A 20,384-nucleotide genomic window follows, 5' to 3' on the forward strand; every position below is an offset into this window, starting at 1 on the left:
AATTATGCGTTGGCGTTTGGAGCTTTCTTGTTTTAAATATGATATTATTTATCGTCCGGGAAAGGCTAATGATGCAGCTGATGCACTATCAAGAATATGCAATAATATAAATAATACAAACAAGTTATGTTAATTACATTCAGATCTATCGCATAAAAAAATTCGAAAGGAACCCGCACAAACCTTATGGAAAATAGGTCCCAGTGGATTTCGTTCATACTTTGGAAAAGTACTCTTTGAAGCATCCTGATAAAAAGTTCTCATGGGCACAACTCAATCGTATGAAGGATTTTCAAGATATAGAGGTCCAAACTCGGAAAATTATAAGATTTACGGGGTATTCCAATTCCGTGAGTTAATGGTTATTTGGCAACATGTAGAAGTTTGGATCAAGGAAAAGTACTAGTAGTCTAGGATTTTTTCCTGGCTATCCAATGGCGACCTTTACTTTGACCTTGACCTTCAAGGGACGTCATCTTCTAGAGTTTCGAGGGTTTTAGGCATTAAATTGATATAAACAGATTACTCATGAGTTTTTGGGATCGCTAAACACGAATATGCCATCAGAATTGCCCTCCGGATGACGTGGTGGCCAGGGCTTCTGCAAGGGACGTCATCTTCTAGAGTTTCGATGGTTTTCGGCATTTAATTGATGCAAATGAATTACTGGAGGGTTTTTTGAGGTCGCTAAAAACCCGGAGCACCTGGTTTCCAAGGTCAATGAAAGGGGCTCCTGGAGTTTCGAGGGTCTTTGGTACTGCATTGATGCAAACGGATTAATTATAGGTTTTTGGGGTTGCTGAACACGAATACGTGATCACATTGTGCCGTTCCGAAACTCCAGAAGATAACCTGTCTTAGGCACCAGGTGCTCCTGTGTCTGTACTGATAGCGTATTCGTGTTCAGCAACCCCAAAAACCTATAACTAATCCGTTTGCATTAATGTAGTACCAAAGACCGTCGAAACTCCAGGAGCCCCTTTCATTGACCTTGGAAATCAGGTGCTCCGGGAGTCGGTTCTGGTGGCATATTCGTGTATAGCGACCTCAAAAAACCCTCAAGTAATTCATTTGCATCAATTAAATGCCGAAAACCATCGAAACTCTAGAAGATGACGTCCCTTGCAGAGGCCCTGGCCACCACGTCATCCGGAGGGCAATTCTGATGGCATATTCGCGTTTAGCGATCGCAAAAACCCATGAGTAATCTGTTTATATCAATTGAATGCCGAAAACCCTCGAAACTCTAGAAGATGACGTCCGTTGAAGGTCAAGGTCAAAGTAAAGGTCGCCATTGGATAGCCAGGAAAAAATCATAGGCTACTAGTACTTTTCCTTGATCCAAACTTCTATATGTTGCCAAATAACCAGTAACTCACGGAATTGGAATACCCCGTAAATCTTATAATTTTCCGAGTTTGGGCCTCTATATCGTGAAAATCCTTCATGCCATTGAGTTGTGCCCATGAGAACTTTTTATCAGGATGGTTAAAGAGTATTTTCCCAAAGTACGAACGAAATCCACTGGGACCTATTTTCCATAAGGTTTGTGCGGGGTCCTTTACCTTATTCTCTAGATTAAATTAAACAAGTAATTATCTCTTGTCCAATCTGTGCAGAAATTAAACCCAGATTTTATAAGAAAGAAGATGATAAACATTTAATCAAATCAACAGCTCCGTTCGAAAGATTGAACATTGACTTTAAATATCCAATACCCAGTTCTTCTAGAACTTCCTATACGCTTACAATCATTGATGAATTTTCAAAATTTCCATGAGCTTTTCCATGTTCAAATACATCCAGTCAGACAGTATGTAACTGAATTTTTGAATCAACTATTTTGTTTATATGGAATGCCGGCATAAATACATTCCGACAGGGGAACTAGCTTTACTTCAAAAGAATTTATTAATTATCTACACTCTAAAGAAATATCTTCAAGTAGAACAACACCATATAACCCTGAAGGAAATGGTCAACTCGAAAGATACAAAGGAGTTATATGGAAAGCAGTGAATCTAGCATTGGATACCAGAAATTTAGATATCACTAAATGGAAAACTGTTCTATCAGCTGATCTGCACTTTTGTACGAAGTCTAGTATGTACAGAAACCAACTGTACACTGCATGAACGTTTGTTTACTTATCAACGGAGATCAACTAGCTGTCAATCAATTGTACAATCAATTGTAGCATCAATTTGTACGAAGAAGTAAGTTTGATCCTTTAGTTGAGGAGGTTGATCTTTTAGAAGCAAATTCAGAATACGCCTTAATACAGTATTTAAACGAAAAGATAAGTACAGTTGCAACGAAGCATTTAGCTCCTAGAGGTGACATCCTAAATGGTTTTCTTCTTGAAACGGCTCATGTTTTATATCCAGAGGGGTGGCGTTTTCAGCAAGATAATGCAAGATGCCATACTTCTGCTTATACTCAAGCTTGGATGCAAGAACACGAATTGGCAACAATTCCGTGGCCAGCAGCATCTCCAGATCTTAGCCCCATTGAAAACATCTGGGGACTGACAAAGATTGAAGTGGAACGAGCAGCGCCACGAGATAAAGAAGGTTTGATTCGGTCAGTTTTACAGGCCTGGAGCACCATTACCGAAAATTATGGCCTTGACCTAGTTTCGGGTGTACCTGAACATTTAGTTAGTGTTCAGATTTAAATGGAGGTTGTATAAGTAAATGAAATAAATTATTTGTTGAAATTTCATATTTCAAGTGATAGAAATAAATACCGTAAAATAATAATTCTGTTTTCTTTTTTCCGAATACTTTTTAGACGGACTATAGTTACACCCGAAAAATAATTTAAAACCATAAAAATTTCCAAAAATGTATCGCAAATTTCTTCAAATGGAATTTGCGATGCAATAACATAAATATGAGAACTGGCACAATTATTGTGGTTTTAAGTTATTTTTCAGGTGTAACTACAATGATATGCAAAAAATTATGTTGTATCGCAGACTTAAAATGCGTTTATCACGAAAACAGTTGAGTTTAGCGAGATGAATGTAGTATATCTTTTTAAAGTAAAAATATTAAGGGAAAAAAAGTTTTGATTCAAAAAGTTTGTAGAGTGGGGCATAAAAAAAATTGGACGTATTAAATGATCGCTGAAATACGTATGTGGCGCCCTCTGAGTAACACATCATTTTTGGTGGCGAATTTAGATTTCTCGTCCCAAAAAACCCTCGCTTACCAAATTTCGTGTTGTTAGCTTATGCCTGTCAGGAAATATTCAAGAATAAATAAAATAAAAGTTTAACTTTGACACCCTGTATTTCGGTTATTATCAACTTTCGTACTAAGGCAAGTTAGCTTAAATCCACCTATTTTAAGCTCAGGAATCTAAAGTTAAACTATGGCCCATTATTTATCAAACACCCTGTATATTGATAGTTTAACTCTTACTCTTAAACTTTCATTTGGTGAGCGTAGACTTACCATATCTTCATTATTTTCTGACTGTTATTGGTTCTAATGTTATTGCAAATATTGTTATTCTAATGTTATTGCAAATATGGTTTTTATGTTAAACAAATAGAAAAACTTTTAAACTAATTGATGGGTCGATTTTAAATTTTAAGGGTTTATTAGGGACCACAATACCCAACTTTTGGGCGCAATAACAAATATTTAGTTTGATTTGTACAATAGTTATAAGCAACTAACGACTTTGCCTTATTTTGTAGTTTTCGAGGCAACCGGTTAATTTCACAACTTTTAGCAACCCCCATTTTAAAGCTTCATTTACTTATGTTTTAAAAGATAAAAGTCTGTAATTTTTTAACTCAAATATTAAAAGTCTAAGTTTTCACTCTAATGGCACACAAAGCAACATAATGCTACTCTACATCCCACCAGAATGAAAACAATGGGAACCTTCTCTGGTTGCACCTCCGAGGCTTCTACAATTTGCAAGCCATACGGATGCCGAGACTAAGGAAAATGAGGGAATTTTACAATATATAATTCACGTCCCATCTGCTCAGCGCGGTAAAGTTCCAACGAGAATAGTTCCCTTTGTACTCCAAACAGAGTAAAGTAAATCAAAAATGAATAACCACTTTCAATGTAGTTGCAACACGAAACTACAGCCGCGCGATATTCTGGTCCAATCAGATAGTGCCGCAAGCACCTCTACCGGTTTCGAAACTTATTAGTCTCTCATCAGGAGGCACATATGCTGCTCTCCCCGATCCAGCCAAAACAAACCCCGGCGTGCAGTCACGGATCGCAACGAACGAAATGGCATAGATGCCCTAGCGGCAACTGCTATCAAAAGTCTAAGTTTTCACTCTAATGGCACACAAAGCAACATAATGCTACTCTAATTTTTCTCAAAAATTACTAGTTTTAAAGTTATAAGCGATTTAAAATGCGAAAATGTGTTCTTTTGTCATTTTTCGGATTTTAAATCGCTTATCTTTAAAACTATTAACTTTTGAGAAAAATGTCAACAAACTTATTTTATTGAGAATATCCCAAAGAATCTAGAATGACCGTCCATTGGACCGCATGATCTTTAATAAAGGCGTTATCGTTTTGTAAATAATTAGGCTACATATAAATTTTTCTTGTAAGTAGTCGGGGTGAATTTTTTTTTTGTAAATTATTAGTCCCCTTTCATTTTACATTTATTTTTCTCCAAGTGTTTATTACTTGTGAGTAAATATTTTTTTCTGCAAGAGTTTCCTTAAAGTCAATTATTTTACGCAAATCCTTTAGGAATTTTCAGATTGCGATAGGTACACTATAATATTGCACACTATAATAGAGCTATATGCACAAGTAGACCGCATCCTCGGAGTAGACCGCATACTATAGTAGCATCATAAAGCCTTCCATAAATAATTACTAGATATATTCTAGAAAATTACGTAAAAAGAAAATTACTATCGAGGAAGTTATGTTGCTGTCATAGGGAAAATGGCATATTGCGATACAGGAGATAAGCACGATACAACAAACTTTAACGAAATAAAGAAAATAAGAATCCTGCAAACTAAATAGTTAAAATGAAAATGAGCTTCATATGAGATCAGTGCGAACTAAATGCAAATTTCAATAAAGAATATTTAAACATTTTAAATTTTAAAATTGACAATAATTATAACAAAATAAATATTTATTACAGAATAACTGTATGTCATTTCTGAGAAATATCCACTAAATCTCAGTAGGCACCTGTTTAGGTTCTTATTATAGACACTTGTGGTTTAAGAAATTAACCAGCGGGGAAGTATTTTAAGGTTAAGATTTTTATGATGGTCAAGGAAGAATAAAAGCACGCAGGTAGTATAGTGACGTCATGACACCCATAGACGATTCGGCCATATATTTAAACAGGCTACAAATTCCCAAAAATATTTAAACATTTCCCATCAAGCAAAAAAAGAAATAGAAAATAAATATATCAAACAATATTAAACTTTAATATAAAAACTTAATATATTTTTATTTTCATCTTCAAACTAGTAAATTACCCTGTTTTAAAATACCTAAACACCTTTTATCTGTGGTAACCAGTATTAATAGTAACCAGTATGTTATTTGTGGTAAGCAGTATATTATTTCTTACTAGCTGACCCGTCGAACTTCGTACCGCCTGCCTTAGAAATAAATCAATAATGTGTCAAAGTTCAATAAATAAAAATTAACAGAAAATCAAAAAACACTTAAAAAATATACAGGATGGATAAATATTCAAGAATGGGCCATAGCTTAACCTTAGATTCCTGAGCTTAAAATAGGTCGATTTAAGCTAACTTACCATCGTACGAAAGTTGATAATAACCGAAATACAGGGTGTCAAAGTTAAACTTTTATTTTATTTATTCTTGTATATTTCCTGACAGGCATGGGATAACAACACACAATTTGGTAAGCGGGGGTTTTGCGGGATGAGAAATCTAAATTCGCCACCAAAAATAAGGTATTGCCAAGAGGGCGTCACATACGTCTTTCAGCGCTCATTTAATACGTTTCATTTTTTTATCCCTCACTCTATATACTTTTTGAATCAAAACTTTTATTCTTTTAATATTTTTACTTAAAAAAGGTATACTACTGTTTTCGAGATAAAAGCATTTTAAATCTGGGATACAACATAATTTCTTCAATAATATATCATTGTAGTTACACCCAAAAAATCAACTTGAAACCATAATAATTGTGCCAGTTCTCATATTGCATCGCAAATTCCATTTTAAGAAATTATCGATACATTTTTGGAGATTTTGATGGTTTTAAGTTATTTTTCGGGTGTAACTACATGATATTATTCAAAAAATTATGTTGCCTCGCAGACTTAAAATACGTTTATCTCGAAACGGTTTAGTTTAGCGAGATGAATATAGTATACCTTTTTTAAGTAATAATATTAAGAAAATAAAAGTTTTGATTCAAAAAGTATGTAGAGTGGGTAATAAAAAAATTGAACCTATTAATGAGCGATGAAAGGCGTATGTGGCGCCCACTGTACACTATATCGTTTTTGGTGGCAAATTTAGATTTTATGTACCAAAAACCCCCGCTTACTAAATTTCGTGTTATTATCCCATGCCTGTTACGAAATATTCAAGAATAAATAAAATAAAAGTTTAACTTTGACACCGTGTATTTTGTTTATTATCAACTTTCGTACAAAGGTAAGTTAGCTTAAATCGACCTATTTTAACCTCAGGAATCTAACGTTAAGCTATGGCCCATTCTTTACCAAACACCCTGTATGTATGTATTACCTAATATAAAAGTATCTATTTAATTCATTCTGATAAGTAATATTGTTTTACGGTGCGTAAATATTAATCCATGGCGGTTTTTCAAGGCATGATTAATTTTCCTTGTCAGAAACATGGACACACAAAGTTTTCCGCAAACTCTCAAAAAACTTGCGATTATAAACGTCACTGCTACGCTTGATACATACACCCTAACAAAATAAAACATTCCAGGAATGTACTATCAAAGTTCTATTAATGTTTGAATGTCCTGGACATTCAAGGAACATTCGGTGAACATCTGATTAAGTTATTCGTGGAATGTTACCACAAGACATTCTATGAACATACTACCAATGTCCTATATTTTAAGAGAGGCCATTTACTATTCAATTTGCATTCATTTTCAAATTTGCCGCGCGTGTATATTATGTATTTAGGCAATCCAAACCACGTGACTTCTGGTTCTAGTTGGCAAAAAGTTACAGTACAGGTTACAGAGGTTATGTTTGTAATATCATTTCATTTCATTGTTTATCGTCCTATCGTCGTATTTTGTCTATTTTGGATTCAGTTTGCTGTATTTTGTGAACTTTATAACTTTACGACACTGCAAAGTGCAAAATTATTATTGGAAACTCCAGATGTTTGGAGAAATAGGTAGGGGAAACAATTTTTATTTACTGTTCATTTTTCTCTGATATTTATCAATATTGATGAATTTTGCAAGCAGTAACATTATTTCTTTTATTGTTTTAGATATTTATTGAAGATTGAAGCTGAAAATAATTAGGGATTTAGAGCCATATACAATTCAATCAGAATTGGATTTTACCATAAAGTGCATTCCACCAAATTAGTATTACATATAGATATTTATACATATCTGGTGGAGTCTCACAGTTACTACTCTAAGCAGCAGATGAAAGCATACAAAAGCCTTCAGGCACATAAATATTTTACAGCTGGATTTATTCTTAAAGTTGGAAGTTACAAGCAACAACTTCGTAAGTACCTACAAGAATATTGAGGAAATTTAGCTCCTCGATACTACTGGGCAAACTAGAAGATTGAAGAGGACAAAGCCTTTTGAACCAGTTTGAGTGATAGGTGATAGGGAAAAGCAAAGCATAATGCTTGTGTGCCTGTGTATGTTAGAATAGTGCGGTTAGAAAAGCAGAGCGTAGTGCTTGTGTGCCTGTTAGATTAGATAAGCGACGCTATGGGGTAAGCTCTTCATTTTAAGGAACAGTAGTAATTTAGGTTAAATTAAAATTTCTCATTGGTCAGAGTTATGACCAGATTGTAATTGTAATGTACAATTCAATACAATGATCGTCATCGTAGTGATGATTATGGAAAGAAATATATGACAAGATTTTGTGCAATAAAAATGTTTATATTTATCAAGGATGTATTATTTGGTACGGCCACATATACTTCTGGTATATCGTCGGTGATGTGACAATACCTCCTATCTGCTTTTTCATGAATTTTGTAGGAGATGAAAAACTTGTTTGGGCCACCTCCTGTTTTCATATATTTTTTGACTTGTTTTGTAGTAAATTCAACTATCTATTTACTACAAAACAAGTCAAAACTTACGTATGAAAACAGGAGGTGACCTTAAATAATGTTTTTGGTCTCCTGCAAAACTCATGAAAAAACATAATATAGGAGGTATTGTCACATCACTGACGATATATTTCAGAGAACGTCTAAAAAATTAACTTTGAATGTTCTAAGAACATTCGTAGACATGCATGGAATGTTTCAACAAGACATTCAGTCTAAAAAATATACTGTGAATGTTTAAAGAACATTCGTAGACATTCATGGAATGTTCCAACAAGACATTCAAGGAATGTTTAAAATGCTGACACAGCACTTTCCTGGGACTTTCCAGGGACGTTCGTGTGCTCTTGGGGACATTCCAGAAATGTTTTCAATGTCCTGTGTGTACCTTCTAGGAACATTCCTGGAATGTTTTGTGTTATTAGGGCGTCAACAACTATATTGCTGTTTACTAAGTAAGAAGTGACACCGGTAGACGCCTTGCGGGGATAACTGGTCTAGTAATAATTGGTCAGTTTTCGAATACGGTTTCTCTTTTGACATCATAACCATGAATAAACTTTGCTTGTCTGACTATGTCCTTTCATTTAGACATCCTTTATGTCCTTCTTATCCATTGTATTACATTGATAGATTTCAGGTCGTCTTCTAAGTCAGACAACCATCTCGTTCTGGACCTTCCTCTTTTTTGTCAGTGTGTCAGCTTTTATATTTAATATTTTCGTTAGTGTTTTTGTATCTTCTTGTCTCTAGAATATCACAGCTAGGCAGTCTTTTACTTTTTACAAATCTTACAATATCGCACACTTTATTTAATTTTAATTCGTAATTTTAATTTAATTTCGTCCCGATCCCGACCCCCGCCCCGCGATAACGACAAATTTGCTAAGGTCATTATATGATGAAATGCATAGTTTCCGAGTCTATAAGGTACATACTCTACATATTATATACATACATACAAACATTCATTTTTATTTATATAGAAGAGCTAATATTTAGATGGCTATTAAAAAATAACGGTTGGTGGTAGAAAAGTGAAAATTTAGAGCTGAATGTATATTTTGGTTTTACATCATATGAAATTAAAAAAGGACAGTTTGTCCAAAAAACTGAAAAATAATTATGGGGGACAAGCCCCGTTTTTACTTAGGTTTGTAAAACCCGTAAGTCATCCGTTTGCATCAAATTAATACCGAAAGTCCTCGAAACTCCAGAAGATGACGTCCCTTATGATCTTGGGCACCAGATGATCCAGAGGTCTGTTCTGATGGCATATTCGTGTTTAACGACCTCAAAACCCCCCCGAGTAGTCCAGTTGGATCAATTTAGTGCCGAAATCACTCGAAACTCCAGAAGATGACGCGTCTTAGTAGCGACCCTGGGCATCAGGTACTCCGGAGGTCAATTCTATGGCATATTCGTGTTTAGCGACCCCAAAAACCCCCCGAATAATAAATTTTGTTCCTTAGTATACTGATTTTGACTCTATTTTTTATATTTATGCACTTCTAGATGTATTTTATGCACTTTAAAGTGCAATTATAATTTCCACCCATTTTTGAACATTTTTTTTAACATCCAATGTTTATTGCAATCTGTCTCATTACAAACAATAAGCAATACATATAATTATTGAAAAATAACATAGATGGAAGCCGCCCAGTGGCGAGCATTTTTGAACATAATGCAAAAAACTGCAAGTCTCTTGGTGCTGTATTAAAAAATCGATATATTCGTGTGTTGTTAGTGCTAAATGATCTGGTCTATAATAGTAAATATCGAAACAGGAATATATCTACAACTGGTACGATTAGACAAGAATACGATAGTTTTCTTCAATTCTTATTTAAATTTATATAAAAATATCGATAAAAACAACAGATATTTACGTTTCTTAACCTTACAAGATTCAGAACAACACAGTATCAATTACCTAGTCCTAGTGAGTGAAACACAGGATGGTCATCAAGGTTTTATCGATTCTATTAGATTGCGGAACAATATAACATGGTCATATCCACAGACCAAACCAAAAGCATTGGTTAAATAACATTGGTTCCCTAACATTGGTTAAATCCTCTTTGCATTTTCTCACCTGAATTATTTATAACGTGTACGGCTATGTATCGACGTTTTTTTATGTTTATTACTTCAGTAAAAAGCTGATATGAATTTAAAAAAACTAGTATAGTTGTTATATATTTAGATTATCTATATCAAACAAAATGAAACGCCAATGACTAACCTGACCAGAATTTTAAAGTAAAGTATATACAAATTTAGTAGAAAATGATTTACGAAACATTTTTGAATGAAGTTATAATATTAAATCCCATTTTTGCCAACAGTGATAGTGGACGGGATAATGGGTACGGGTAGGAACTATTTTAGATAGTCCTATCAGGGAAAGTGAATCAATCCCTGCCCTCCGTAGATTCAAGGGGTTCCCTGGCCCGGGGAACTAGAACCTGCTTAGGGTCCCTTGTCTAGGGTTACAGATGAAGACCACAACGGTAGCCACGGCGAAAAAAAAGATCTTTGATACGGCTTGTATGGCGGAAGTGGTGACCCCTAATTTTAGGGTTAATATAAAATTAAACGTAGCGTCTGATCCAGAGTGGGCGGCTACAAACAACGTCTGACCCAGAGTGGGCGGCTGATAACAAACTCACCAACCCGCATGGCAAGCGTGGTGTTTTAACTGCCAATAACCCCCTTTCAATCCACAATGGCGAGTACTAAAACACACGGAAATGGTCCCCAGGTGGGTAGAGCATCTAGTGCTAAATCCCACACCTCGAAAAAGGTCAGTCTCACGGAGTCTGGCGGAGACAAGAACTCGCTTATGAAAACTCAACGAAACAAAACCCTAAAACTAAACGTCTGCACATACAATGCAAGATCTCTAAATGGAGACAACTACCGCTGAAAGCGACAACCTAATCAGTAAAAATGTTACAAACTATTTAACAAGATATGGCCGACGAGGAGCTCCCAAAGGAATGAAACTAGGGTGTAATCATTAAGATGCCAGAAAAGGGCGATTTAAGTATAAATGCAAAAATTGGCGAGCAATGACACTGCTAAGTGCCACATCCAAAATAATGTCCAAGATCATATTGAATAGACTAAAGCCAGAGCTTTAAAACTATAATGTGGTATACCAATGGAATACATCAACTTGATCAGAATATTCTACAAGGAATATAGAGCCAGACTAGAACATGCGGGAGAAATGGTAGAAGATATAGCTATACAAAGCGGTGTTAAACAAGGATGTGTGCTGTCCCCTGCATTATTCCTAATAATAACGGACTGCATGGATCATGCAGAAAGTAAGCGATAATAAAACAGGTATTAGGTGAAACTTGCATGACCAGTTGAAGGATTTGGAGTTCGCAGACGACATTTGTCTCCTAACCGAACATAGTAGCCATATGAAAAAGAAGATCGACAATCTTGCAAAATACTCCAAGGTAATGGTCCTGAAGATAAATACAAAAAAAACAAAACTCTTAAAAAACAGCAACCAATTAACTAAAATCGAAATAAACGGAAGAGAAATAGAGGAGATATATAAATTTACATATCTGGGGTCAATCATGGAAAAAAGGCGGTAGTAGATCAGATGTAGGAAAAAGAATAGTAAAGACACAACCTTGGAGGCCTTTGAAATGTGGCTGCGTGGACGTACACTGAAAATACCATGGACGGCTATGCTGACAAATGTGGCAGTCCTTAAGAGAGCAAATGCTGCCCGCGAGCTGCTTGATAACATCAAATAGAAAGTTGGCCTATTTTGGACACGTAGTAAGGGGAGACCGGTATAATATTCTTCAACTTATTATGATGGGTAAAATCGAAGGACGCAGAGGAATTTGTAGAAAGCAGGCCTCTTGGTTGAAGAATATCAGGGAGTGGACAGGAATAAAGAAAGCAGAACAACTATTTAGAATAGCTCGAGATAGAGACAGTTTCGCGATGTTAATCGCCAACGTCAAGGGGACTTAATAGGGCACGTTAAGAAGAAGAAAGACCCAACATGCATATAACTCTGGAACACACGCGATATATCAGAATTAACCAAAATCAAAATATTTAACAGAATCTTGAAGACGTAGGAAGAGACAACTACCAAAAAATTACAAACTTTTATAGATAAATCGTTGAGAAAAATCCTAAAAATATACTGGCCAAATAAAATAACAAACATAGATCTATGGAGAAGAACCAAACAAGAGAAAATAACAGTCACAATTAAAAGAAGGAAATGGGTTGGACATACTCTGAGGAAGGACCGAAATAATATAACCAAACAAGCACTCGAATACCAACCAGATGGAAGAAGAAGAAGAAAAAAGACCTGATAATAGCTGAAGAAGTGCTGTAACAAAAGATTATTAAAGAATTGGCCTGAGATGGAGAGAAGTCAAACAGAGAGCGAGAAACAGAGAGGAATGGAAAATACTTGTAGAGGAAATTTCTAAAAGATAAAACAGAAGACGATGTCAAAGAAAAATTCTATGAGGACCTAGAAGCTGGATACTATTCATGCCCAAAGAATGACATCAAAATTATTTATGGTGATCTCAACGCAAAAATAGGAAAAGAGCCACAATACCTACCAACGATAGGTAAGCACAGCCTCCATGAAGTATCCAATGACAATGGCATCAGACTAATAAATCTAGCAACTTCCCTTAACATGGTCATTGCCAGCACTTGCTTCCAGCGAAAAAATATTCATAAGGTAACGTGGAGATCTGCAGATGGGGTTACAGTAAACATGATCGATCATGTTATTATTGACTCTAGACATCACTCAAACATAATAAACGTATGCAGCAGACCAGGGGCAAATGCAGACTCAGATCACTACCTAGTGGAAAGTAGAATAAGAGCCAGAATCTCAAACATTAAAAAAGAAAAGGATCCAAAATTGAAAAATATGAAATAAAAAACTTAGCAGACAACAGCAAAAGAGCCAAATACAAAGAATATATAAACGGAAGGCTAGAAAACAGACAAAAGCACGAGGATATAAACAGAGAATGGGAAGCGTATAAAAACATCATACAAGACGCTGCCAAAGAGACCTTGGGTCTAAAAAAAAGGTCAAACCAACTGAAGGGAAGTGGTTCGATGAAGAGTGTCGTAACATAACAGAAAGAAAAAATAATGTATATCAACGACTACAACAACGACATAGAACAAGACAGACAAAGGAGGAATATAGAATGCTAAGGAGGGAAGAGAAGAAAGTCACCACAGAAAGAAAAGAGAACATATAGAAAAAGAACTCCAAGAAATTGAAGACTTAAATAAACCAACAGAAACCAGAAAATTCTACCAAAAACTTAACAAAAGCAGAAAAGAATTTAAACCAAGAACAATGATGTGCAGAGACAAAAAAGGAGATATAGTAACTCAACAGAGTGAAATACTGCAAAGATGGACTGATTTCTTCAAAGAGAAGTTTGAACAAAACGGAGATCCACTATACGATGAAATTATACTGGATCAAACGGACACCAGAGAAACAACCCCCCTTCAGTAGCTGAAATTCAAGAAGCAGTTACCAGACTGAAAAACAACAAGTCACCTGGATTGGACAACATTAGCGCAGAATTAATAAAAGAAGGCGGAGACTCCCTATTGAATGCGATACACGAACTTATAGTGAAAATATGGAATAATAAACAACTGCCACAAGATTGGAATACCGGAGTAATCATTCCACTACATAAAAAGGGAGATCAGCTTCAATGTAACAACTACCGGGCAATAACGCTACTGACTGTGGCATATAAAATACTGTCAAATATTGTGTATGAGCGATTGAGACCATATGCGGAACAAATAGTTGGGGGATATCAATGTGGTGTCTGCAGGCCACAATAGATCAGATCTTCGTTTTGAGACAAATGTTGGAAAAGACTAGTGAATTTAATATAGAAACACATCATCTCTTCATTGATTTTGAGAGTGCCTATGATAGTATCCATCGAGAATTTCTGATCAACGCCCTGAAAGAGTTTAATATTCCAACTCAACTCATTGATATAGTAAAAGAAACTCTTCAAGTACAAAGCAGGGATCGAATTCAAAACGCACTAACAGATACAATCCGTGTTAGAACGGGCCTACGACAGGGAGATGCCCTATCCTGTATTCTATTCAACATCACATTAGAGAAAATAATTAGAGAGTCAAAAGTCAACACCAGAGGAACAATAATAACAAAAAGTGTACAAATATTGGCATTTGCAGATGATGTTGATATCATAGCTAGAAGCAAAAGAGAAATGATAGAAGCTTGTATTGCTATAGAAAGAGCGGCACAAAATAGTGGCCTAAATATTAATGAAATACAAACCAAATACATGAAGGCCAGCAAATCGACAGGCCAAACAATGTCAGCGAAGAAGTTAAGAGAATAATACATATTGCTAATAAAACATATAATGGACTCATTAAACATCTTAGATCTAACAACATCACGAGAAAAACCAAATGCAAAATATACAAAAGCCTGATAAAACCGGTCCTTATATAGGGATCAGAGACATGGACACTGACGAAAAGCGATGAGAACTTATTAGGTACGTTTGAACGAAAAATCACATATATAAGAATATAAGGGGGTAAAAGAAAATTACGTATGGTGCAAAAGATATAATTTTGAACTATACGCAGCATACAACGAACCCGACGTCATAACATCCATAAAGATCGGACGTCTGCGCTGGATGGGAAATGTTGAACGAATGTTGGAGACCGAAACACCAAAACACATAATGAAGCAAACACCAGTAGGGAGAAGGTCAAAGGGAAGACCCAAACTTAGATACATGGAACAAGTGGAACAAGATCTGAATACACTTGAGATTACTCACTGGAAGAACAAAGCAAGGAACAGAACAGAATGGCGGAAAATCCTAGAACAAGCCAGGACCCAAAAAGGGTTGTCGAGCTACTGATGATGATGAAAACAGAAGACGATGCGCTGATCCAGCCAATCAGCCATCTTTCACTTTTGGCTAAGAAACGCAAGAGCGCTCAATACTCCATATTACTCCATAAGGAGGGAAGGCATTAGAGAGAGAGAGAAATATTTTATTTTCACAACATAGGAAGGAGATTCCCATATAGTTTTGACAGAGGAGTTTAACGCCCTTTTTATGGATTGAGTAGATTAGTCTTATTCCACCTTTTGGCAGTTTCTCTTGTCTCGATATTCTGTGTATGACCTCATATATCCTTTCTGTTATTTCCCTTCCTTCCAACTTTTTTTTCACAGAACAATTCTGTGGGTAGTCCATTACATTCAGGGGCATTGTTATTTTTTGCAGTTTGATTGCCCTTTCAACCTCTTTTATCATTGACAGTTTTGGTATCCCATTCTCTTCATTTTCAGCTTCCTCCAATAGTTCATGTGTGTTTTCATTTTAGTGTCCTCATCTTGTTCTTTTGTTGGATAGTGACGTTTATTATGGATAAGTTTATTAAATTAAATTCAATCAACATAAAATGGGTTGTAAAATTTGTAGAATTCTTTTGCGAACAGTGATATATCTGTATACAACTCATTGTACTATCTTTCATTATATAAAGAAAAGAAATAATTTCCAGTTTCTACGTATCCATTACTTTATGACGAATAATTTCAATCAACAGTTTAAAGTATTATAAAAATAAAATAAAAATTCCCTTTTTATTTAGTTGCAATGCGAAGGCAAAACAATCTTATTTTTCACTTAGAATACGGAGCGCAGTCGACTCTATTTTTCGACTCTTATTGGAGTCTCATCGGAGAGACGTAGGCCTGCTACTCCATACTCGAAGTGATCAACCATGAAAGCTTACCCCCACATTTCAACTGACGTGTATGGATTAGGTGACTAGCGTCATCTGGCAATTGAAAGGTAAAGTTTTCAATCCTAATAGCAACATTTATGATATTGAAAAATATTAAAAATATTACTAAAAGATTTTTAAATTGAAAACTTATTGGTCCATTTCCCTGGTGACACCTCCATGGCTTCTAAAAATTGCAAGCCAGATGGATGCTGAAGCGAAGAAGACAAGAGGGAATTCAAAAACTTACAATTCACGACCCCGTCTGTTCAGCTGGTAAATTCCAACGGAAAATGGACCTAGTTACTCAAAGGAGTAAAGACCAATATAAAAATAAAATAAAAATTACATTTTTATTCAGTTGCAATGCGAAGGCAAAACAATCTTATTTTTCACTTAGAATACGGAGCGTAGTCGACTCTATTTTTCGACTCTTATTGGAGTCTCATCGGAGAGACGTAGGCCTGCTACTCCATACTCGAAGTGATCAACCATGAAAGCTTACCCCCACATTTCAACTGACGTGTATGGATTAGGTGACTAGCGTCATCTGGCAATTGAAAGGTAAAGTTTTCAATCCTAATAGCAGCATTTATAATATTGAAAAATATTAAAAATATTACTAAAAGATTTTTAAATTGAAAACTTATTGGTCCAGTATAGAGCAGCAGGCCTACGTCTCTCCGATGAGACTCTAATAAGAGTCTAAAATCGTCGATTCAGACTACTGGACTGCGCTCCGTATTCGAAGTGAAAAATAAGATTGTTTTGCCTTCACGTTGCAACTGAATATATAACGCCGTAGTGAAAAGCATCATAACATACAGCTGCGAAGTATGGCCTATGAAGGAAAAAGCAAAACGAATGTTAGAGGTCACCGAAATGGATTTCTGGAGAAGAGCTGCAGGAAGATCAAGAAGAGAACATGTCACAAATGAACGAATACGAGAAATAATAAAGGTCACACATACCATAAATGACGAAATCAATGAAATACAACTACGATGGTTTGGTCACGTACAAAGAATGCACGAAGATAGAATCCCAAAACAAATACAAAACTGGAAACCGCAAGGTAGAAGAAGAAGTGGTAGACCGAGGAAAAGTTGGCAGGCAGGAATAAACAAAGCCTTGGATGAAAGAGGTCCGCAAGTAGATCAATGTGCGGACAGAGAGAAATGACGAACAGGTATCGGAAGACGGAGAACGTTGTAAACCGATGATATATTGCAACTGAATAAAAATGTTTATGAATTTTTATTTTATTTTTATATTGGTCTTTACTCCTTTGAGTAACTAGGTCCATTTTCCGTTGGAATTTACCAGCTGAACAGACGGGGTCGTGAATTGTAAGTTTTTGAATTCCCTTTTGTCTTCTTCGCTTCAGCATCCATCTGGCTTGCAATTTTTAGAAGCCATGGAGGTGTCACCAGGGAAATGGACCAATAAGTTTTCAATTTAAAAATCTTTTAGTAATATTTTTAAGATTTTTCAATATTATAAATATTGCTATTAGGATTGAAAACTTTACCTTTAAAGTATTACTTTATTAATTGACGATTAACAGTAATATTTTATTGACGAATAAAAATGATATCGAAATATCTTATGAAGACCAACGTTTCTTCATTCAACTTACATGTTTTATGAAGATCTATTTAAAAGTTTGTCCCATTTTTATAAAACCATACAGATAATGAGGGATACGGTTTCTTAAAACCCTACTAATTTTCGTGATCGGTGCCCCTGCAAATGGATGTAGGTAATAAGAGGGGTTGAAGCATACAATGGTAGAAGAAAGGTAAATTGAAAAGGTGCATTCGGATTCAGTTCAACCCCGAGTGCTCTACAGATAGCATTAATTTTTGTAGCTGAGTGTTAACAGAGTGTACATGTATTGGAAAATTTTAATTTGGAACTATGTATTGAATTGTGTTTGTGTCTGTTGAGTATCCAAATATTGCCTTGAGACCAGAAAGATTAAAAAAACAGTGGCATAGAGGCAATGTTTCTACCTGAGGAAGAAAAAGTGTGTGTATAGTTTTATTATAATTTAGGACTACATTTTAAACCAGAAATTCCGCGAATTGGTTGGCTCGCTATACAAATACTGCCTTGAGACTAGAAAGTTTGGCAACATAGTGACATACAGGCTTGGCTTTTGAAACTGGTTTTCACAGCGACAGAGTTCGAGACTGGCTGGCAACCGAGCTGCGATGAGAAAGCAAATCGTCCCACTTGCTAAAGAAACAGTCGCTTGATCAGTTCTTCATGCGCGAGAGAAGATAAAGTTTCTCGGAGGCAGTTAGTGCGGATCGTACCGTGCCGGTGCCGGCGCGCTGTATCACGTGCTTCAGTAAAGTGACCATTGGGATTGTTGAGTGTTTTCCTTCGGTATTTTCTCCAATGGAACTGATATTTTCTTTGGTTATCTAGCTGTATGAGTATTTTTAACATCATAAAGCTAGATTACCGGGGTTAAAACCAGTTTTCACACGGCGACATTTCCAAGGAAACCACTTCATAGGTAAAACTTTTTTTTAATTATTTCCAAAATATATTCGTAGGCTGGTTCAAGGAACGAATATGTTAAGTATTAATTAACAAAATAACAATAAGCTAGACAAAAATTATTAGAACAGTACGTACCTAGTATTGAAGATCCGGTTGCATTGTAAGTATATTAATTTAATGTCCATCCTTATTTGGTCAAGATACCGACAACCACAGTCATATTCTAAAACAAGTTATTAGTTAATTAGCACTTAATACATTAACAAGTAGTTCCTTGATTCGATTAGTTTAAAAATATCTATTCAACCGCGAAAACCATAATTTTAAACTTAAATATTTGTTGTGTGTGTATATTAATTACTTAGTCATCCTTTAAATATGTGGCTACGTTGGCAACATATGTTTGGAATTTGATCAAATATGTAAAGACACTTTGACTTTTTTTACTTCTTGAGGAAACTTTTCCTTCTGTTTTAGGCTTTAGGTTTCCTCATTGGTGGTTGCCCTCATCTAATTCATGATGTTTTTTTTTTCAGTTTCTGTGATTTTTTTTTGGTGTTGGACCTTTTATCCTTTACGCTGCTGGGGTATATTTTTAATCCTTCGAGAGCTTTTATATAATTAGACTTATCTTTCCGCAGATTGTCATAATTATAATATTGAGCATTTTTTAGAAATTATACTAATTATGGTATTTCTGGATTTATTTTCATAATTTGTTGTTTTTTTATTGTTACATTCTTTTTCGCGTAATCGTTTGCCTTCTTGCAATAATATTAAGGGGGATACTTTTTGTATATTAAGATTTGGGGGCTTTTTTAAGACTTATCTTTCCGCAGATTGTGAATTAGAATATTGTGCATTTTTTAGAAATTATACTTACAGCCAAATACTTGTATGTAGTTTTGTATCTGCAAAGATGCATCTTCATACAGAGCCTATTTTACTTCAAATCAGGCCCGAGGCACTACACAATTTTCGGGCCCCTAAATATAATTTAATAATAATAATAACTTTTTTAAATGTATTAATTATTTAATAGAAATAATATAGTTGCACAAGAAAATAAAAATTTTATTAACAATAAATAAAATTTATATATAAACAATTAAACATTGTTTAAGGGGATAGGCGCAAACTTTCGGCTTCAATGCTATTTAAATGCATTCGTTTTTTTCGAAGCCTGAGAAAACTAATAAGTAGTTTTGAAAAATTTAAACGCAGAATGAAAGATTACGTTAATACCGAGGGCCGAAAGTCCCTGAAATCTTCGATAATGTTTATTTTGTTTATTTTAATAAGTTACAGGGGTGAAAAAAAGAGAAAATTGAGTGTGATTTTTAATTTTAAATACATATCTTATTCAAAAGAAACTTTTTATTTATTCTAAGGGACATTCGGCCCTCAGTAATATTCATTCTGCGTCTAAATTTTTTAAAAATATTTATTAGTTTTTTGAGGATTCAAAAAAATGAATGCATTTAAAGAGCATTGAAGCCGAAAGTTTGCGCCTATCCACTTAATTATAACTCTTATGGTTATCATTTATCATTGCCTGTTCGTAAAATGAAAGAATTTTGAAAATTTGTTTTGTTATTTTAATAAACATGTTTTGTTTGGTAATCTTTCCGGGCCCCATTCAAATACGAGCCCGAGGCAGGTGCCTCACGGGCCTAGTGGTAAAATAGGCCCTGTC

At 35.1% G+C, this 20,384-nt stretch overlaps 1 protein-coding gene across 1 annotated transcript in view; it reads right to left on the reverse strand.

Moving 5' to 3' along the window:
* The window catches only part of LOC114331646 (endothelin receptor type B), a 289,732-nt gene extending 270,766 nt beyond the window's left edge, over positions 1–18,966 (reverse strand). The window contains exon 1 of the mRNA XM_050641494.1: positions 18,824–18,966. The gene's annotated coding sequence lies outside the window, so the exon portion shown is untranslated. The remainder of the gene's footprint in view (positions 1–18,823) is intronic.
* Between the last annotated feature and the right edge of the window lie 1,418 nt (positions 18,967–20,384).

This window comes from Diabrotica virgifera, chromosome 10 (assembly GCF_917563875.1).
Source record: "Diabrotica virgifera virgifera chromosome 10, PGI_DIABVI_V3a".
Classification (NCBI taxonomy): domain Eukaryota; kingdom Metazoa; phylum Arthropoda; class Insecta; order Coleoptera; family Chrysomelidae; genus Diabrotica; species Diabrotica virgifera.